General features: G+C 53.7%; 1 protein-coding gene across 2 annotated transcripts in view; it reads left to right on the forward strand.

The window, feature by feature from the left end:
* The window catches only part of SLC24A4 (solute carrier family 24 member 4), a 110,274-nt gene that overhangs the window by 30,633 nt on the left and 56,960 nt on the right, over positions 1-22,681 (forward strand). The window lies entirely within an intron of this gene.

The raw sequence follows: 22,681 nt of genomic DNA on the forward strand, positions 1-22,681 counted from the left end.
AAAAGCCTTTGAAAAATATATTGGCAACGGTTTCCTTAAAATACTTTCCGAAAATGGAATTACTTGGGCACAGGACACACATTTTTAAGGCTTCAACCTATCAAACTGCTATCCAAAAGAGTACTGCCAGTGTGCCACCGATGGGCTATAAAATTCTTCCTGGTTTTTAAACAAACTTTGGTGACCCATTTTTAATTAGGAAGTTCTTTTCCGAGATGGATCACTGGTGCTGTGGATTGTTTTGCATCTAACCTTGTTTCCCAGGAGTGGAAGCAAGACTGTTGTTCGAAGACCATTCTCCCTCATTTCAGGTTTTGTGATTTCTCTTTTCTGTCAAGTCAATAGCGGCTGTATTTGTCCTCGGGCTGTCTGGGGACGGTGTGGTTATATAACATATGGATCGTGTGGTTTAAACAGACCGAGGGGAGGCCTGGCCAGCTTCTGAGGAGACTCAGTGTGGCTGCTCAGGGTGGGGTGTCTAAGAGCCGGGCCCTTGGTCTGGGGGAGCACCTCTTCCTGGCCGAGCCCAGGCCAGCATGTGAGACCCTCCCCCAAAAAGGGTCTGCATGCAATCCCTTCTACTCACACTCGAGCTGGTAAAGAAGATGAGTTTATTTGTTCCAAGTCATCCACATTTTAATAATATCTTTTTAAAAAACATACATTTTTTATTGATTTCAGAGAGGGAGGGAGAGAGGGAGAGAGGGAGAGAGGGAGAGAGGGAGAGAGAGAGAGAGAGAGAGAGAGAGAGAGAGAGAGAGAGAGAGAGAGAGAGACATCAATGATGAGAGCGAATCATTGATCGGCTGCCTCGTGCACACCCCACCCTGGGGATCGAGCCCGCAACCCGGACATGTGCCCTTGACTGGGAATCAAACCATGACCTCCTGGTTCTTAGTTTGGTGCTCAACCACAGAGCCACGCCGGCTGGGCTTAATAACATCTTGAAAACACCTCCCCCCCCCCCCCCCCCCCCCCGCCCCCAACCTCAAGCTTCCAAAGTCCAAACAGGAAAATCTTAAGGGATTTCAGGCCTTTGAACTGGTTAGTGGAGAAGATATTTTGGACATGAATGCCTACACAGAGCTTACACTGCTAGAGCTCCCTATGGCTGCCCTGACACACATACACACACACACACACACACACACACACCCCGTGGATTGACGCAGGGGTGCCTGGTTGGACAGGTGAGGAAGTGATGGCTTCTGCCATCACAACCAGGTTTGCACATCTTCATAGGACAATGGTCCTTCCCTCCATGCGTGTGGAGCCGGCACACTGCCCACCCTCTGTCCAGTTCGAGCCATTTGCCAGGAAGACCCAGCTCGTCAGTGGCAAGTGAGCCTCCGGGCCCCGTCTTCTTCCCCTTCGCACCCCAGGCTTCCACGTCACCAGGAGCCTCGGCGTTTCTCCGACACCAGCACCGTGGTGCCCAGCCAGGCTGCCCGGGGAGAGCCTTGGTTGCGGAGGGCGCTGTGGGTGTGAGAGTAATTATTGCAGAGCGGCCGGCCTTTGCAGTGCACGTGTGAAGGGAAAGGGAGCATTGCCAGCGTGTGGAAAGCGACTGCGTTGCCAGGCGCCCGGCCTCGGCGTTCAGGTGGGAGGCGTGAGGATGGAAAAAGCCACAAGTGTTCGTGGCCAACATGTGCCCGGGGCCGGGCAGCGTTCCAGAAGGTGCTCCTGCAGCTGGCGTTGCTCCCACATGCTCCCATCTCAGGGTGCTGGCTGGTTATGTAAGAGAACATTTTTTTGCTGAAGATAGCGTTGGAAACCGCATGCCCGTCCCCGGCGCTGGCTACCAAGTCCAAAACACCCGCTTCAGGCGTCCTCCTGGGGAAATGCTGCAGGGGAGGGGGGAGGGCAGGGTTTGGGAAGGTAGAAAGAGGGGCTGTTTTGTTCATTTTCTTCAGGCTGTCAGGTCTCCGCCACATGCATTTCTGGTTGCTAAGCTGCTGGAAACGGAAGGAGGACATGGACGGAAGAATGGCGAGAGCTTTCAGAGCCGGGGGCAGCCCGGCTGGATCTGCTCAGTCAACAGATTCAACAGCTTTGCTCTTTGTCAGCAGGAAAGTCCGAGTCTCTGCCCTCGTGATGCCAGTCTCTGTGTCAGGGGAAGAGAAGTGCTAGATATTGCATTTGGTGGGAAAACAAAGCAGGGGTGATTGAGGAGGTGCCAAGTGGAGGCCTCAGAGTGAGCCCACTTGGGGAGGGGACCTGGGATGGGGTATGACCATGAGCTTGGCTTTGATGGGGTGGGGTTTGAGGTGTCCCTGGGTCCTCCATGCAGGAGCAAGTGCCCAGCTGGTGGCTGGAACGGGAGCCTGGAGAGATGGGGGCTGGGCATAGGACCTTAGGGCTAGGTGGGGACGTTAGAGCAGGTGTGGGTCCCTGACCATGGAACTTGGGCATGAGGCCTGGCTCTTGCTTATCCTTGCCTTTGGGACTAAAATAGAAGCTCGAGGCCTCGGGTTCCCTGTCAGCCCCAGCCTGAAGCAGGCGCTCTGGTGTCTGACCTCAGGGGCCTCTCATTCACTAGGTTCTCTGTAGCTCAGGCTTCTCTAGCTGTCTCAGTTCTGCTCCTCTGGGCCCCTGGAGAGAGAGAGAGAGCTTTCAAGTTCCCTTTCCCAAAAGCCTGCCTGGGGGCACCCGGGTACCTCCTCTTGCAGGGCTGGGTCCCCGCCTATCAATGCCTGTGCTTCTCCCTGTCGGACTTCAGTCCTTCCCGTAGGACCTCTGCCCTCAGCTCCCCCACCATCCCCAACTCAGAACAGATTTGGGGGCGGGTAGACGAACCAGTTGGACAGCTGTAGGTTGAGCTGAAATTTGCGAGCAACTCAAATACGTTCACACAGCCACTGACACAAGTGGGCACCCGTAAAGCGGATCTAGGGAGTCATTTCTGAGGTGGCTCCTAGCTTCGGAGCTTCCACAGAGTGGAGGTTTTGTCTTAGCAATAAGGAAACCATTCCCAAGTCCTGGAGCCCTGTCCCTGGTACCTCCCCCTACTCGCCCCCACCTCCACTCCACCACCCCATGCAGTCTGTGCTGGGCCAGCACGATTTGTTCAGAAAATTCTGCAAAATGAATCTGTCAGGAGAAGAACCAGCTCCAGGGATAATCGGCAATGCGATTGCTACTTGTTCAGCAACTACTGGACACCTACTGTATGCCCGGAGCTGAGCCAGGGGGTGGCGGTCTACGAGGAATGCATGAGAAGAACTGCCGGCCTGGCTGGAGTTCTCTTAGCTTGTAGGAGTCCCCCCTGTGTCTGCCCAGTGTGTGAAGCTTGGAGTGTGCTGGTGGATTTTAAAAACTAACAAAGGGGAAGAGAGAAAGAAAACCAAGGAGGGAAAAGTCCCTTCCATTTGTCAGTCCTCTGACTGTCTCCCTCTTTCGTGGGTGTGATGTGCGGACTGTGAGTCAGCAGACCGCTCAGCTCGGTCTGTGCCTGCAGGACAAACCGGTTCCATGGAGTCCCAGCGGTAACCGGTGCGGGCCTGAGGGCAGAGCAGGCCAGCTCGAGCTGAGCAGAGATGGGGTGCAGGGCTTTCCTCTGCACGGACATCTGCTGTGTGGGAGCGAATCTGTCCCTGCACCCTGTCCGGAGGCTGGCCTGTGTGCCATGCCCAGTGGGCCACCAGCTCGGGGCAGTGGCTGCTGCTCGGCCAGCGCCATTAAGGCCCAAGGATGGCTTGTGTTAATTGTGCGGGAGCAGTGCCTGTAGGTTTGCTCTGCCCGGGGCCAGGGCACTGCCCTTCTGAAAGTTCTCATTGTCCACATCCCTCCTCCTCTGAGTAACGGGTAACAGCTCCAGAGCTCCTCATGCCCTCAGGATGAGGAGTCTCTTCCCAGCTTGGTGTCTGGCTCCCTGGCTCCCTGGCCCCACCTGCCCCGGCTCCCTCCTCCGCCTGGGTGGGTTTGTGCTACCTGCACCACCTGGTGTTCCCTGACAGCGCCCCCTGCTGCTTCCTCGCTGCCTTCTCACTCACCGGCTCCTCTCTGCGGGTGAATCCCACCTCCTCTATCTGGTGACTTGAGCTCATTCTCCAACACCAACTTCAACAGCCTGCCTTCCACACTCGTGACTCCCTCAGGCAGTGTTTCCTTTTGTTTCTCCATTACCGCTTTCTAACCTAATTAGATTATAATGATCCGTGTCCTGCGATTCGCTTATGGCGATCAGCTCTCTCTCCAGGCGTGCTGTGAGCGCCTCGGCTCACCGCCCGGCACCCGGCAGTGGCTGCAGGTGATGGTCCCAGACACTCACAGAACAGACTGAGCCCACGGTGCTCATCGCTATCTCCTTGGACGACTTCTGTCTTCTCTGGGCAGAGGGGTGGGGAGAACCACAAAGAAAAGTGTGTGTGTGTGGGGGGGGGGGGGGCAGGAGGGAGGATCACTGCCCTTGAGGAGGTGAAAGGGAAGAGGCAGAGAAAGCAGGGCCACCATGCTGGTGCCCGGAAGGCGAGGAGGGAGCACTATGAGCTAGGGCCCCTCCGATGGGAGGAGCACCCATCCCCGTCTCCTTTTAGTGGGGGCGGTGATGTGGGTCCTCTGCACAGAGAACTGGGAGGCTGGGAGGCCCCTCAGGCAGCGAAGGGAAAGGCTGGGATCAAACCCAAGACAATATTGTAGGACCCAACGCAGTCTGGCCGTGGACGTATCCACCGTCTGCCCCTTGGAAGGTGACATCAAATCACAAAGCAAATCTCCATGGACCGGAGCTGATCGGTGCAGGTCTCCCACGCCTAAGGCTGCTCCGTGGCAGGTGCCTGTGGGGCAGGCATCGAGCACCGAGCACCGAGCACCAAGCACCTGGTTGCAGGGAGCTGGGACGTTCCAGAAACCTCCCTTACAATAACCCCAGCTCCCCCCTCTCTTCCTCAATGCTCAGCAACTCCAGCTCTTGTCATATTTTCTCATTATGCTCAGCATTTGAGAGCCAAGTCTGAATTTTAATTCATGCTTTCAATATACTGAGCTTAAAAAAAAATAGGACATTTCAATACCCTATTATGCAAAGTTAAGGAACCTTTAAACCTTGGGTGCGATATTTTGCAATTGGCTTGCCTGCCCTATATTTGTTAATAGATCTTTAATTCTCTTTAAACATTTGTTCCTATCTTTTGTTTTTATTAAATTTTGAAATGCACATGTGTTTTCGAGTCCTCTGGGTAATGAAATGTCAACAGATTATGGAATTCATTTTTTTCATTGCCCGCTGGCCTGCTGAGTTACAACAATAACCTAAATCCAATTAGAAATGAGGTTATGACCCCCTCTTACCCCGGAGAGTCTAATAATAAGACCAGGGAAACGTGAGAAATTAAACCGATGATTAGTTTCCACCCAAATATTTATAACTTTCCCCCCCACATTCTTTTCTGGGGATTGGGCTTGGGAGGATGAAGTGTAAGTCAACCTTGTACTCAAGGCGGGGAGCTGAGCACCCCGAGAACAAGGTGCATTGAGGGTTTGATCAAGAATGAGTTTGGGAGACGCCACTTCACACCCATTGGGATGGCCATGATTAAAAAAAACAAACACCAACAAGTTTTGGAAAGAAAGTGGAGAAATTGGGACCTTTGTATATTGCTGGTGGGAATGTAAGTTGCTGCGGCTGCTGTGGAAGACAGATCGGAGGTTCCTAAATAAATTAAATGTAGAATTTCCATATGACTCAGCAGTTCTGCTCCTCGGTACCTACCCAATATAACTGAAAACAGGTGCTCAGACAAAAACGCGTGCGCGCATCCTCACAGCAGTGTTATTCAGAGCCGGAAGGTGGAAACAGCCCAGATACCCAGGAGCCGATGTAAACGAAACCAATCGCATGGCACGTCCATGCTGTGGACGGGCTGATGCATGTCACCCTGAGGAGGAGCCTGCCACACAGCGTGCCAGGTGAGAGAAGCCACTTACTGTGTGGCTCCATTGACATTTCATGTCCAGAGAAGGCAAATCCAACAGGAAGTCCGCTGTTGGAGGGAGAAGGGGGTTGGAGGGGCAACTGGCTAAGGGTAGAGAGTTTTATTTGGGGGTGAAGAAGATGCTTTGCAGTTAAATGGAGGGGGCGGGTGCACAACAGCGTGAATGCACTAAACGCCAATGCGTGCATACTTTAAAAAGGTTATGATGCTGAAACCGGTTTGGCTCAGTGGATAGAGCGTCAGCCTGCGGACTCAAGGGTCCCAGGTTCGATTCCGGTCAAGAGCATGTACCTTGGTTGTGGGCACATCCCCAGTGGGGGATGTGCAGGAGGTAGCTGGTTGATTTTTCTCTCTCATTGATGTTTCTAGCTCTCTATCCCTCTCGCTTCCTCTCTGTAAATATCAATAAAATATATTAAAAATAAAAAAGGTTATGTTATGTGCCTTCCACCTCTCCTGTAGGAAAGGAGAGACATTTTAGATTCTTGTGGCACACTGCTGTTCTACTTACCATGAGGCCAGGTGGGCTGGGTGTTCTGACAGGGCAGCTGGGCACAGTGGGTGAGTGAATGGGCTCTGGAGGGAGGTGTGTGTGTGTGTGTGTGTGTGTGACAGACCTTGACACGGGCAGATGTAGTCCAGCCTGCTGAGGACCAAGCACCCAAGGGGAACGGTGTGCCCGGCCTGAGGAGGTGCCGTGGAGCAGAGTATGAAGATAAGGAAGGGGCAGCCGCCTATGGAGGAAAGGCGGGAAGGGTGATCTCAGCGGATGGAACAGCGTGAACAAAGGGGTTGTCAGACGGCATGGAGCTGTGGCAGACACTGAACACTGAGCGACGGGAAGACGTGTGGACTGTGTGCCCGGCAGAAGGGCCAGGACCATGTCCTGAGGGTGATGGGGGAGCGACAGGTCAGGTGTGTGATCCGGATCAGGCCTCTGGCTGCCCTGTGGGAGGCGGGGCGGGAGGGGCAGCGGGCCAGGCTGTCAGACGGGGCTTCGGGCAGTGGGGTTGGGCTGAACCCGGTGTGGAGAGGGAAGCGGATCAGAGGCAGGGGGTGAAGTTTGCCTTCTGGGAGAGACGGGGAGGGGCCTTGAGTCACTGGGGCTTCTAGTTTGGGTGACGGGGGCTGGGGGGGCGGGGAGTGCTGGGATCCTAATGGAAATGGGGTGAGAGGTTTGCATTTGAGCTGCTGTGAGCAACCACCCCCGCACCCCAACAGGGGTGTTTGGCCAGCACCAGGAGGGGTCTGATCTGGTGATGTGCCAGCAGATGGGCAGCTTTCCCGCACATTGTCTGTGACATTCAGACGTGTGTGAGTAGCAGTCCCTCTTTCCATGGCTCTGCTGAATTCTGGTCCCTCCACTCAGCTGTTGAGTGGCATTTAGGTTGTTTGGGGGCGATCGGGAATAATGTCGCCGTGGACTTTCGGATCTTACTGGACCTTGCGGGGACCCATGCTCTCGTGCTGGTTGGGTGTGGAGGGGAATTGCTGGGTCCTGGGCATGCGCCCGGGCCGCTTTCGTAGACCCGGCCACGTAGCTTTCCCCAGTGCATCCCCAGGGGCTCCCACCAGAGCGGACATTCGGAGTTCCCGTTACCCAGCTCCTGGCCAGCGCGTCTCTCCTGGTACACGGTGGTATTCGTGTAACTTTCCCAGAAGATGGATGGCTCTGAGCCACTCCTGCCTATGTCTGCTCCGACGCCTTGTTCTTTCCGCCTGGCATGTGTCTGAGGCTCGTCCCGTCTTCCGTCCGCTCCCTTTTCTGACTGGGGCCCAGGTCCGTTAGCAGACGTGTGCCCGGGAGGATCTCCGCACCCCCGTGCACTTCCTCCTCACTCTCTGGTGTCTTTTCTGTGCAAGTTTTTCATTTCAATCAATTGAAGTTAATAAAGACAGCAGCGAAGTCTTTATAAAACGTGGAGCCAAGCGGTACTTTAGAGGAAGACCATACTGAGGCTGGTATGACTTTTAAGGGAATTAGAATCCCTCTGCATATCTTTGCGGGTTTTATGTATGCAAATTACTTAGGCAGACGTCCTCACCACAAGGAACATCTAACTCTGAGGGGGACTGTGATGCTGTGATGGAACGAACCTGCCCTGAGAGTGTGAGACGCTCGAGTCACCGCGGTGCCTGGATGAGGGAAGCTTCATGGGGGAGGAGGCGTTTGAACTCAGCCTCGAAGGAGGGACATGACGTAAAGGGAGAATTCCACACTCAGCCAGCATTGGGAGAAAGAGCACGGTGTAAAGGTCCATGGTGTGTTAGGATTCCCAGGCTGAGAGCTTGTTATAGGTAGACATGTGTATTCTTTTACTTACCACCTTTCAGAAATCTGCAGGAAACCCAACATAGGTGATTTAAAAATGCATGGAAGTTATTTTTAAAAAATTTGCCTTATTGTGTTAGTTTATATCTTGTCTATTATTGGAAATACTAGGGGCCCGAGGCATGAAAACTCATGCACTGGAATGTGGGGGGAGGGGTTCCCTCAGCCCATCCTGCTCCCTCTCACAGTCTGGGAGCCCTTAGAGCTGGGCTGGCAGCGCCCCATCACACCTCTGCTGCTGCCACTGCTGGCAGTGCAAGCCTTGGCTGGCCCTGGTTACCAGAGCCTTGGGCAGGCCTGGGTGGCTGGGCAGCCGCCATCTGAGGCTTGCTTGTGCTTTGGGCTGGCACTGGGTGGCTGGGGGGCTGAAGGGACTGGGGGACTCTGGAGGCAGGCGCCCCAGAGGGGTTGAGGGGACTGGGCTCCACCATCTTGTGGCTGTGGGTGCTGCCATCTTTCAGGGCATGGCAGTCAATTAGCATATTGCCTCCTTATTGGCTGTGGGTGCCACCATCTTTTGAGTGCATGGCAGTCAATTAGCATATTCTCTCCTTATTGGCTGTGGGCACCACCCTCTTTGCGACAGTGTGAGGGTCAGTTAGCATATCCCCTCCTTATTAGATAGGATATTGGTCAACGTCCTAGCTGAAAACCTGCACTGTTTTTCTTATGAGTCCTCTAACCCCCTTCCTACCTCAGGGCCTTTGTGCCTGCTGTCCCCTCTCTCTGGAACACTTTTCCCAAGTTTCGGTAGGGTGGGATCCTTCAGATCCTTCAGGATGATGATTAAGCATCTAAACTAAAAAGACTCGTCTATTTTAGGATTTGTTCTAGGTTATTACAAAGGGAGGTTGAAATGAGGTAGGTTACAAAAGAGCAATGTACGATTCTACTTTGGGGTCCCATAAATCTAACAGTTTGTAAATACAATATACTGTATAGGCCAGAAACTTCATGTTTGTTTTATATTTGAAAAATCTCCATTGTGAACATATTTTCTACAACCTGAAACATTATATTTTAAAGGTGGGGAGTTATATTTTTCAATGTTTCTGGTTCAGTGGTTTACATACTGTAGTTATCACCTCACACCTGCCAGAATGACTACCATCAATAAATCAACAAACATCGAGTGCTAGAAAGGATGGGGAGAAAAGGGAACCCTTGTGTACTGCTGGTGGGAGTGCAGGTGGGTGCAGCCACTGCGGAAAACAGTATGGAGGCTCCTCAAAAAATCAAGTAGGGGAGTGGATGAAGAAGCTATGGTGCATTTAAGCAGCGGAATACTACTCGGCTGTAAAAAAGCAAGCAACGTCATCCTTTGTGACAGCATGGAGGGACCTGGAGAGTATTATGCTAAGTGAAGTAAACCAGTCAGAGAAAGACAGGTAACATGTGATTTCATTCATGTATGGACTCTAGTGAACAAAAGAAACTAACAAACAGAAATACATTCATATATAGAGGACAGACTGGCAGCTGTCAGAGGGCATGGGGGCTGCAGGGCTGGGTGAAAAGGTGATGGGATTAAGAAAGAAAAAAAAAAACACCCCAAAAAAACAAACAACAACCCTCAAACCTCGTAGACACAGACAAAGGTGACAGGTGATTCTCCAAAGAGGGGAGAAGCCCCTACTAAGGTGATTACCAGAGGGAATGGGGTTGGGGAGGTAGAAGAGGGTACAGGGGTATATGGTGAATGGAAACATGGGCACCTTCCCATGTTCCCCTTTGCCCTTCCCATCCTGTGGACTGTGAGACCTTGGGAACCTGGCCAGCCACCCAGTCTAAGGTCAAAGAGAAACGGCTTGATGTGAGCTGGGGTATAAACAGCGAGTGTTTTGGTCTTACACAGCTTCCACGCGTCCCCCTCCCGCTGTGTTCTGTGCTCCATAAAACCTTGTGCTGGGAAAGTCCAGTGGTGGCAAACAATAGCACCAGGCAGCCGCCCCCGGTGTAGACTGTACGCAGGCCGGATGGGACTCAGGGGGTCACCGTCACCAGTGGGCCGCCACCAGTGTGCACGTAAGTCCTAGGAGTCCCATGTGGTTCGCAGCCAGTCCTCCGGGCTATTTCTTTGGAATCACAGACAATACACTGAGGTTTTCTAGGGTCTCAACACTTTGCATAATGGGGCATAGGGTGGCAGAAGAAGACTTGACATTGGGTGGTGAACACACAATACAATATACAGATGATATATTATAAATTTTTTTTTAAAAAAAATTGATTTCAGAGAAGAAGGAAGAGGAAGAGATTGGCTGCCTCTGACATGTCCCACACCAAGGGACCAAGCCCACAACCTGGGCATGTGCCCTTGGCCGGAATTGAACATGGGGCCTTTCAGTCTGCAGGCCAACGCTCTATTCACTGAGCTGAACCAGCCAGGGCCAGATGATATACTATAGAATTGTACACCTGAAACATATATACTTTTGTTAACTAATGTCAACCCCATCCATTCAACAAAAAAAATAAAAATTAAAAAATACTCTAGTTTTCCAAAAAGATTTATATATATATATATATATATATATATATATATATATATATATATATATATATATATATATATATATATAAGCTTCTGGCCCTGAAATCAACATGGCTCTATGACTTACGAACTCTACCTTAGACAAAGTAGTTAACCTCTCCGGGCCTCAGTTTTATCATCTGTTAAGTGGGGAGAATCCAGTCCCTGCTTTATTGTTATGGTGAGGATGAAATGCATTAATATATATAAAGTGCTTAGATCTTCAACTGGCACCTAAGAGGCACTCAGCATGTATTAGCTGCTATGTTTGCTGCTACTAAGGTACCAGGTTAGGCTCTTCTAAGTACAATATTTCAGTCTGTCGAACAAACCTGTGAGGGAGGGAGGAAGCAGATACAGAGAAGTGAGATGTACCTTGCCATTGATGTCAGAGCAGGAATGGGGACACGGGTTCAAGCTACCACCTCAAGAGGTCATTCGTCGACCACCTGTCTCTACAAAGAAGTTGGTCAGTCCTGTACAATAGTCCTGGAGCAATTCTTGGACAATCCTGGGCTCCAAAGCGTCCAGTGGGTGGGGGTGGGGTCGTGGGGTGGAGGGTGTGGGTGGGGACTTTTTTTGATACTGTGACTCCAGGGATCCTGCCTTGGGCGCCCTGACCTCCAGTGGCCGACATGGGAAGTGCGTCTCTACTAGGCCACTGTAGGGCAATGGATTCAGAGTCAGAAAACCTGTATCTCCTGACTCTTCTCTTCACTGGATCGCACTGAGGCCATTGGCTAATCTCAGCTGTGGTTTCCTCACCCACCCCACCTTAGACCGGCCCCTTCCACCGGAGCCTGGACTGCTGCTGTCGTTCCTCTCCCCAAGCTGTCATTTGCGTCACCTCCCAGGCATCTTGTTAAGCAGAGGACACGTTCTTGTTATTTTCACACGGAAAGACCCCAGGGGCCCTCAGGGCTGGGGGAGAGACCTAAAGGCTTGGTCCGAGCTGGAAGCTTAATGGAAGAATCTCTCCCTCCTGCACACCCTGCTCCCGCACACCCCTCTCCTGCACACCCCGCTCCCGCACACCCCTCTCCTGTACACCCCTCACGCAGACCCTGGCGGGCACTGAGAGAAATGGGACGCAGTTGTGGCATTGACAAGCTGGGGAAGGCAGCCCCGCAGGTGCCCAGACGCAAGACAGACCAGCCTGGTGTGGGAGACATTGCCCGCGCCAGCCTCCATCTGGTGGCCCTTCCTTCTCTGTCTCCAGACGCCCGCCCACGCAGCCTTCAGGCGCTGCTGGATCTCCCCTCTTTGGAGCATCACCTGTCAGCGGGAACTGCTTCCTCTTCTGCTGCTGCCACGTGTTAACCCCGCCCCCACCCCTAACCCCCACCCCCATGCACAGGCCACGCCCATGCCACGCCCATGCCCATGCCCTCACTGCTTCCACATGGCCTCCCTGCTGGACTGGGACTCAGGGGGCAGAGCCTGCCTCAGCGATGGGAGTCGCTCCCCTCCCCGCAGCGCCCCGCAGTGCCCCGCACGCGCTCTCCAGCGCTTGCAGTGGAGTGAGGGGTCAGGCCAAAGGTGAGCCCGCATCCCAGACAGCAGGCGTGGCGTCCCCGTCCCGGCAGGCGCACCTTCTCTGTCCACCCCTGGCTCAGAGCCTCAGGGTGGCCCAGCCCTGCACCTGCACCCCACGCACGACTGGGGGAACAGGCCCCGCGGAGAGCGGCCTGGCTCCCACATGGGAGCCAGGAGGGGCCTGGAGCAGCGGTCGCCAACTTCTGGGACCTCACGGAACACGGGTTGGCGACCGCTGGACTGGAGCAAGCCGTTCAGTGACCCCGGCTGACTCGGATGGGACATGAGCCGAGGAAACGCCGGGCAGAATGGATTTTTAATTACCGCTGGCACTGTGAATGTTTCTTTCCGCCTCGCCTGTGTCTCCCACGAGCCGCGCCCCCCCCCCCAACACCCCTCCCCAACTCCCGCATGAAATACACCTGCTGCTCCTCGCCAGAGCCCAGCAGCAGGCCTTTGGGGGATGCTGGGAATGACCAGCCTGAGAAAGGAAAAGGACAGGCCTCTTGGGCAGCGGTTGCAGCCTCCCTTTTGGTAATTAAAATGGACTTGACGTTCCGGGGCCGTGTTTATCCAGGCTGCAGGGGGCGTGCACAGGGGCCTGGTCACAGTTTAGAGCGGATGCTGTCTTAGGGCAGTGGTGGGCAAACTGCGGCTCGCGAGCCACATGCGGCTCTTTGGCCCCTTGAGTTTTTAGCAAAGGCCAGCTTAGGAGTACCCTAATTAAGTTAATAACAGTGTACCTACCTAGATAGTTTAAGTTTAAAAAAATGTGACCCCCAAAAGAAATTTCAATCGTTGTACCGTTGATATGTGGCTGTGTGGACTCATGAGTTTGCCAATGACCACTGGATTAGGGAGTGGCATGGAGAGGGAGCTCTCAGGGCTGTGCTGTGTCCGGGCCGGGCAGGGGTGATGGAAAATTGCCGGGCATGAGAAGTCTGCCTGCCTCGGACAGCTGTGATCCGCTCGAAGGACTTCCCACCCCTCAGCTCGGAAGACAGCTTAGAGGGGGTGGTTACTCAGTGACCCAATGGCAGTGTGCAAGGGGAGCTGGGATCTGGCTTCTCGCTGCCTCCGCCCCCACTCCCACCTGCTGAGAGGAGAGGGAGTCGTCAGGAGACTGAGCTTGGTGAGACACGTTGCCTGGCTCTTGCTCAGACTGGCTGTGCGGGTTCAGGTGAGTTACTGACCCTCTCTGCGCCCCCGTTTCCCCATCTGCTGTGTATTGGGGTCCTGTGAGCAGCACAGCACTACGACCGTAGGTTGCCCTGAGCAGGACAGGAAGGGCCCTCTCAGAACCGTGCCTTGCGAGCAGCATGTGCTCGGTACGTGTGGCTGCTGCTCCTTTGCGGGAGCTGCTGTCTGGCCGATCCTGCCCAGCGTGGATCACACCGCAACTCTTAGCATCTCGGCTAAGACACGGCGCCTGCCAGCTCCCAAGAGCTGTGTCGTAAAGCACCTGGGAGGGGCCTGCGCAGTGGTTCCCATCCCCAAAGAGGGGAAAAGAAGCCCAGCTGAAGGTCAAGGTCACACAGGCCCATTTAGATGCACAGCCGAGGCTTCTGATTGACAGCTTTTGATGGCTGCTTGGGAACAGCATGGCCCTTGTCACAGGTTCCAGTAGAGCTGGTACCACGTGCTGTGGGTGGGGCTCCGCCTCCCAGGGCGGCTGAGCTCAAGGACAGAGTGTGCCCATCCCGTGTCCCTCCCTCTCTGCCCTCTGTGCTCTTCTGGAAATCAAAGTCCCACCTCCAGGATGTGTGAGGAGAGGGCCGGGGGCTGGGTATTGGCCTCTGCAGCAGGGCAGCACAGGTGAGCAGTGACGGAGGGGGAAGGACTTCCAGGTGAGCTGGCTCTGGGCGCTCAGATCCCATGTCCCCAGTGAATTCCAGGCAGCTACCCGTCTGGTGAGGGAGCTGGGTCCTGTACCAATATGAGGGGTGGGGGACTATCTAAAAGACCCGTGAGACCCTGACTGGTTTGGCTCAGTGGATAGAGCGTCGGCCTGCGGTCTCAAGGGTCCCAAGTTCAATTCCGGTCAAGGGCATGTACCTTGGTTGCAGGCACATCCCTGGTAGGGGTTGTGCAGGAGGCAGCTGATTCATGTTTCTGTCTCATCGATGCTACTAACTCTCTATGCCTCTCTCCCTTCCTCTCTGTAAAAAATCAATAAAATATATACTTTAAAAGACCAAGGAGGTCCTTCTGAAGGGGAATATTCACACTCCACATCTCCATTCTTAGGAGCCTAGACGTAGGTGCTTTCCCATCTGGCTTCGGCTTTCCCCCCCTGGCAGAAGGTTCTAGATCTGTGGGGGCGGCGAGGCCACCTTCTGGGAAATGCGTGGCCCGGAAGGACGCGACAGGCTCCGGAGTGGTGTTGGGAAGAGATGCGCCTGGGCTCCACTCCTGTACCCTCGGCAAGTCAGCTGCCCTCTTCGTGCCTCAGTTTCTCCGCTGTAAAATGGGATCAAACCTGCCTCCCTCAGTCCCTGTGCAGATTGCCCGCACAAAAAGCACGTGCCTTTTCTTTCTTTTACGATTTTCCTGAGCGCCTACGATGGCGGGCACCTGAGGTCCAGCGGTGAGCAAGACAGACCCTGCCTCTTGGAGACTCCCGTCTTGGGGGCTGGGGTAGCTCTACTGGAACCTGTGACAAGGGCCATGCTGTTCCCAAGCAGCCATCAAAAGCTGTCAATCAGAAGCTCCGGCTGTGCATCTAAATGGGCCTGTGTGACCTTGACCCCCAGCTGGGCTTCTTTCCCCTCTTTGGGGATGGGAACAGGTGGGCAGACCCCTCCCAGGTGCTTTACGACACAGCTCTTGGGAGCTGGCAGGCGATAAGCTCTCCCATGATGCACGGTGCCTGCTGTTAGTCAGAATTTGTATTATTTTTTTTTTAATTATTATTTTTAAAAATATATTTTATTGACTTTCCACAGAGAGGAAGGGAGAGGGATAGAGAGCTAGAAACATCGATGGGAGAGAAACATCCATCAGCTGCCTCCCGTACACCACCCCCTGGGGATGTGCCTGCAACCAAGGCACATGCCCTTGACCGGAATCGAACCTGGGACCTTTCAGTCCGCAGGCCAACACCCTATCCACTGAGCCAAACCGGTTTCGGAGACTTTGTATTATTTAAAGCCAATGTCATTCTTCCCCCACCCCCTCTCCGCCAGAGCATTTCTAGGCACACCCTCCCCCCCCCCCCCCCCCCCCCCCCCCCCCCGCCCCAGGAGTCACGTCAGCGAAAGGGAAAGAAGAGAGTGGCCCTGCCTGCGCCCACCCCCAGGCGGCTTGTTTGATGTTCCCGTCAATCTGTTTGGTGTGTAAGCAGGTGATGGAAGCAGAGCCGGGGCTTCTGTGAGGATGGTGTGCCTGGCCCAGGCCGGGCTGCTGGCCTGTGACGCTGCCCTTGAGGCTCCTTCACTCTTTGTGTTGAAATTTCACCCTTTGCACTCCGAACCATTCTGGACATTGGCTACCAGCTACTCGACGCTACTTTGCGGCGGAAACGTGCGTTGAAATAACTCAATTCCCCGTAATCACTAATAAACTGCAATGTCCCCTGAGAGGGGACATCCGAGTGATATGCTAGAATTCCGGTGTCCCCTGAGAGGGGACAGCAGAGCGTTCAGGTGGCCCACCTGAGATTGGGGTGGGGGTCCAGGGCTGTAAAAATCTGTCCAGCAGGTGTCTGTGAGCACAGTGCATTCAACCTTCCCCTCCGAGCGGCTCCCAGAGCAGCCCTGCTCTCACCCCGGCCCCTGCGGGAATTGTCTTCAGCCCTGTAGACCCTCTTCCACAGCCTCCTGCCGCCCTGCAGGAGGACACAGGACCGTGGGAGCTGTGGCGTCCAGGGGATGGCGGGTGGGGGAGCAGTGGGAGTGGTCTGCCTCAGGAGGGGAGGAGTTTTTACCTTGATGTTTAAAATTGCTGGCCAGTAGAGACCATAAGTAAACCAATTTTATTGCTGTGTTTTTAATTGTGGGAAATATCCTATATAAAAAGAGAGGAATATGCTAATTATCCATTACGCCCTGAGGGGTAATGACCTGCCACATAATGATGGGAACACGGATTAGCAGGAGGGTGGGGCAGTGGGTGGAGAGCTACAGGAGGGGGCAGGCAGCGAGCTCCTGGCGCACGGATTTGTGTGCAGGGCTGCTAGTGCATAACATGAAACTCACCTTTGTAACACTGTTTAAGTGCGTTCACATCGCTGTGCAACCATCACCACCACCCCCTGCAGAACTTTTCAACACCCCAAACTAACCTCCATACCCTGAGATATACCCTCACAGCCCCCAACTCCTCACAGCTCCCCCAGCCCCCATTCTAGTCTCTGTCTGTAGGAGTTTGGCTTGTCTAGGGAACTTATGTAAGTGGAATCATGGAGAATTTGTCTTTTCGTGACAAGCTCATTTCACTTAGCACAGTGTCCTCAAGGGTCATCCGTGTTGTGGCATGTGTCAATACTTCATTCCTTCTTTTAAAAGTTTAAAGATCTTTTAAGAGAGAGAGAGAGAGAGAGAGAGAGAGAGAGAGAGAGAGAGAGAGAGAGAGAGAGAGAGTGTGTTTGAGGCTCAGTGCACAAAATTCATGCACAAGTAGAGTCCCTAGTGGCTGCCGGCTGCCGGCCAGGAGGAGGGCGTACCAAAGAGGAGAAAGTGCACCCTTGCCCATCTGCTCGTCTGGGGTGTGCACACCAGTTCCAGGTGGTGGTTCTGGAGCTCACATGCTGACCCTGGCCCACACTGCACAGCTCCTGGGGGCAGAGCCACTCTCTGTGCCCAGCTGGTGCTGCTGCCCCGGGGCCGCCTGCTGCCTTAGCAAGCTCCCGCCTCCTGTGTTGTCCCCTCGCCCCTGCACTTTGCTGCTCAAATGCCCCTCTCCCTGGGCTGCTGCCTTCTGCACCCTCTGCAGTTGGCTGGCTTTTTGGTTTCTGCACCCGCGCTTCTGCTCAGCTGGTCTGGTGCCAGCTGGTTCCTCGCAGTGGTATTGTGATGCATTCTCTCTCCTAGCCCCTTGCAGAGTCCTCACATCAATTCCTGCCCTGCTCCTCTCTCCTCCTCTCTTCCTCCCCCCTCTTTCCTCTTCCTTCTTTCTTCTCTCCTCCTCCCTCCTCCCTCCCCCTCCCTCCTCCCTCATTCCAGATCGCCTAGCTCCCAGGTCTCCCTGCTCCTCTCTCCTCCTCCCTCCTCCTTCCTCCCTCTTTCCTCTTTCCTCTTCCCTCCTCCCTCCTCCCCCCCCTCTCCCTCCTCCCTCCTCCCCCCTTACAGATCGCCCAGCTCCCAGGTCTCCCTGCTACTCTGTCCTCTCCCCTCCTCCCTCCCTCCTCTCTCCTCCCTCTTCCCTCTTCCCTACTCCCTCTTCCCTCTCCCTCTCTCTTCCTCCCTCCTCCCTCTCTCCTTCTCCCTCCTCCCTCTTCCTTCCCTCCTCCCTCCTTCCTCCTCCCAGATCGCCCAGCTCCCAGGTCTCCCTGCTCCTCTTGAGCCCGTGATTCCCCAGCCTGAGGTGCCCCCACTGCTGCCCCCTCTGGTCTCACAGCCCGGGTGGGCAGTGTCCCGTCCCACCTGGGGGAGCAAATTTCTCCACTCACATCAGGTGTGCCCACCCACCTCCCAAAGGGCACAGCGACTGCGGAACAGGACCTGTTCCCGTCCTCCCACTCGGTTTCCTCAGCCTGTCAGCCTTCATCACAGTTAAGATATTTTTGACATTTCACACATTTGCCTTCATTTCACTCTGCTTTCCCCCCCCCACCCTCCCCCAGTAAAAACGTGGTTCTCCCTCCAGCTAATCTGTGCCCTTAGAGCTGACAAAATATTTTCTTCCATGTTTTCTGAAACTTTATCCCTTCACCACCATGACTGAAATAAGCAGTCACAAAGGTGCTAGCTAGAATGTCCTCTGTGGCCGTCCTTGGTCCTCTGCCCTGGGCTAGGCTGGGGCCACCCTGCAGGGTCCGTGAGCTGCCCTGGGCCTGGCTGTATCACTGCGCTGTCCCTGACAAGCCTTTTTACAAAAGTGACACAGACAGCCAGTCTGCTGGGGAAGCGGCAGTCTGTTAGGGACCCCGAGCTGACTGTGTATAGTATTGGGTAGGACACCAGCCGGCACAGCAGACCCTCAGAGCTCAGCGCCTTGGCACAGGAAAGGCCTGCTTCCCTGTGTGACACTTTGGGGTGCGTTCGTGGCCCAGGGAGCTTCCCCCGTGTGGTCACCTGGGGCCAGACTCCTTCCATCCATGGCTTCGTCTTGCTAGGCCTCTGTGTGTTACACACGCGTCCAGGGGATGGGGGAAGGAGAGGGTTGGAATAAACACACCAATGCTTGGCAGACGTCTGGAAGGGCACATGGCGCTGCCCAGGGAGAGCTGGTCTCATGCCCCCACTAAAGGCAAGGGGCCTGGAGAGGGGCCCTGGCTAGACAGTACTTCCGAGCAACAGCTCCTCGGATGAGGAGAGGGCCAAGTCTCCGGAGGGCAGCTAGCCAGGGGAGGGGGGTGCAGAGAGAGGAGGGAGGAGAAACTCGCCGTTTCCATCAAGCTCTGAGTTTCACTAAAGAAAAAAGCACCACGTCTTCCATCAGGTGTGATCTGTAGACTTTGTGTATGCTGCAGCCCAACCCTTGTGCTCTGGGCTCAGGCGCTGAGGGCCTGGTGTGGATCGTTACCACTTCCACTATGGTTCCCCAAGTTCCTCTTGGTGCCCATCACCCCACACGCAGCTGGGCGTAAGCTCCATGGAAAGAGTCCGTCTGTCTGACTCACCACTGTACACACTCCTTCATCCCAGGGCCCTGAAATAGTATGGGGTACCTGTGGGTATAGGTGATTGTTGTGGCCATCTTTGGAAAACACAGAATCCCCTGTTCTTCTGCAGTGACCGTGTCACTCCCCCATCATCTCCCTTCCCCCATCACCTCCCCCATCATGTCTCCTCCCCCATCAAGTTCCCTCCCCCATCATCTCCCCTCTCCCATCAAGTCTCCTCCCCCATCATCTCCTCTTCTCCATCAAATTCCTTCCCCTTAAAGTCCCCTCCTCTATCATCTCCCCTCCCCCATCAAGTTCCCTCCCCCATCATCTCCCCTCCCCCATCAAATTCCCTCCCCCATCATCTCCTCTCCCCCATCATCTCCCCTCCCCCATCCTCTCCCTTCCCCCATCATCTCCCCTCCCCCATCCTCTCCTTTCCCCCATCCTCTCCCCACCCCATCATCTCCCCTCCCCTTTAATCTCCCCTCCCCCATCCTCTTCTTTCCCCCATCATCTCCCCTCCCCCATCCTCTCCTTTCCCCCATCATCTCCCCTCCCCCATCCTCTCCTTTCCCCCATCATCTCCCCTCCCCCATCATCTCCCCTCCCCTTTTATCTCCCCTCCCCCATCCTCTCCTTTCCCCCATCATCTCCCCTCCCCTTTTATCTCCCCTCCCCCATCCTCTCCTTTCCCCCATCATCTCCCCTCCTCCATCATCTTCCCTCCTCTATCAAATTCCCTTCCCCATCATGTTCCCTTCTCGATCAAGTCCCCTCCTCTGGAGGCTAGGCTGGTGGGTCTACTGACTTTTCCACTGGTAGAATGTGGCAGAAGAGACACTGTGGACCTTTGAGGCTAGCTAGACCATAAGAAGCCTTGCAGCTTTCATCTGCATCTCTCGGGACTCTCCCTCTCAGAACCCCGCTGTCATGTTCTGAGCGTCCCAAGCGACATTGGAGACATTCCACTTGGCAGCCCCAGCTGGGCTCCTGGCCAACTGCCTGCATCCACTGCCAGCCGTGTGAGTGCGTCCTTGTGGGCATCCGGCCCAGCAAAGCCCTCCAACGACAGTAACTTCAGTGGACATCTGACTACAACTGCATGGGGGACGCCACAGGAGAGCAACTCTTGTGACCCCAACCCCACATTCTCTCTGCAGCCCACTCTTCCCATGAAGCCCCGGCCCAGGCTGAACCATGGCCACCAGCCCGGCTGCCTATGGACCTTCCGGAAGGCACCTTTTTCCAAAAGCTCTTTCCTCCTCTCCGGAGGCCTAATGCTTCATTGACCCTGCTCTTTCACCATGGTCAGACACTCATCCTATGTAACAAAAGGCTACCATGTTTCCCCGAAAATAAGACATCCTCCAATAATAAGACCTACTTACAGGTTTCCTTCTGAGTGAAACATAAGGCATCCCCCGAAAATAAGGCCCCCCCTAGGCTCTGTCTCAGAATGCTATTGCTAAACATGAGAGATTTGGTCCACTGATTGTGAAAGAAATGGAGTCACAAGAAATTCACCAGGAAATTCAGGAATTGGATTGTTATGATGATGTTCCAGAAGATGATGACATGATTGTCATTGGATAAATGAGTAAATCCTTGATACTGTAGGATTCACAGTTTGTCTGGTTTGTGTTGACAACTACTGTACTACTGTACCGTATACAGGTAATAAATTTCCTTTATTTTCATTTAACAATAAATGTGTACCGTATTCTTCTTCATGGAAAAATAAGACATCCCCTGAAACTAAGACCTAGCGCATCTTTGGGAGCAAAAATTTATATAAGACACTGTCTTATTTTCTGGGAAACAGGGTAATATACAAATTGTCACCTTGGAGGTTTGGAAGTCGACTGCTCACTATGACGTGCGCTGACCGCCAGGAGGTGGCATGGAACAAAGGAAGGCCCTGGCCAGCAGCTGGCAGCCAGCAGCTGGGGGAAGGAGGCCCCGATCGGCCCTGATCGCCAGCCAGGCCTAGGGACCTACCCAGGCACCAGTGTTGTGCACCAGGCCTCTAGTTGTAGTATAATTTTCTAGAGGTAAGGCAGGATTTCTGGATTTAGAGATTAGTCGGCAGAAAATGAGCATGTCTTGATCTGAAAAAGACATTGGGTGATTTTAGGATCATTGAAAGAAAGAGAAGTAGATTCTCTTCTTTTTCTATCAAGTCCCGGGATTTTGTCAGCCTTGCTCGATTTCATCCTGATGTCCCCTCTGCCTGCCACCTGCCTTCTAGAAGCCCAGGCCCTGATGGCTCTGTTTGCAGCCTTCACACCTTGTTTATGTGTCAGGGAGACAGCCCCACTCTGGTTGGGGATGGAAGCGGCGGCCTTGTGCCGATGAATGCTCCCAACATCCAGGCTTGGCCGAGTGCTTTGTGTGCCCTGCTGTTAGCCAGAGCTCACATTCAGAACCACCGCCTGCAAAGGGCCTTGGAATGGAAGGTGGCACCCTGATGTCTCAGTGACGGAATTACCAAGCCCTCCGAGTTGGTGCAAAAGTAAAAAAGGAGCGGTGATCAGTTAGGACTGACTTCTCTTTTCCGTCCTTCCAGGAACCTGACTTGGTGAGAACCTGGGTGCTTGGAGGTCCCAGGAGTTTGTACTTCACCTGATTACCAAGCAGCACTCGGGGACAGGGAGCTTGCCCATATGGATGCCTACCCTCTGAAATGGGCATGGCTTCTGTTTGGTCCCAAGACAAGCTTTTAAAAATATATATATTTTATTGATTTTAGAGAAGGAAGAGGGAGAGAGAGATAGAAACATCAATGATGAGAGAGAATCATTGATTGGCTGACTCCTGTACTCCCCTACTGGGGACGAAGCCCGCCACCCAGGCATGCGCCCTTGGTTGGAATTGAACCTGGGATCCTTCAGTCCGCAGGCTGATGCTTTCTCCACTGAGCCAAACCAGCCAGGGCAAGACAAGCTCTTGATAAGAGCAATACTGTGATCCTCAGTTTTCTCTTCTTTCCATTCTCCTCCTCTCCCTCTTTGTCAATGAGAATGTTTTCCTTTATTTGGGAAAATCCTATCCATTTGTAATGTTTTTAAATGCAGAATGCAAACTTCCGTGAGCAGTTAAAAATGGAAATCCAGATGGGAAATTATTGCAATTGTAACATTACTATCATTTTTACTGTAATCCTACCTAAATTGTTGTTCAAAACAATCATTAAGGACACTCGGATCAGGTGTTGTTATTTTGGTAGAAATTCAGATTATTCTTCATATACTAGTAACATTTAAAACTACTCCGAGCCATAAATAGCCCCTCAATACACACACCGTGTAAGTCACTAGCAATACCTTTTCCACATTCTCTGTGAATGCTGGGAAATTTTACATGGTGGGTAGAGTGGGAAAGGGAGTAAGTTATACTCCATCATTCCGGGCTCTTCTGCTTCAGGACAAATTTCTCGGCCTCTTCCACCCAAAGGAACCAAGCCACCAGTTAAGAGATACTGTGGGACATGAGCTGTGGGGTAACTCCCTACTTAAACACCAAAGACAGCATGAGTGGCAAGGGGGTGGGGGCAGAAAAAACAAAGGATTTAGGTAGGT

Source organism: Pipistrellus hanaki, assembly GCF_964339955.1.
Source record: "Pipistrellus hanaki genome assembly, chromosome: 1".
NCBI classification, from domain to species: Eukaryota; Metazoa; Chordata; class Mammalia; order Chiroptera; family Vespertilionidae; genus Pipistrellus; species Pipistrellus hanaki.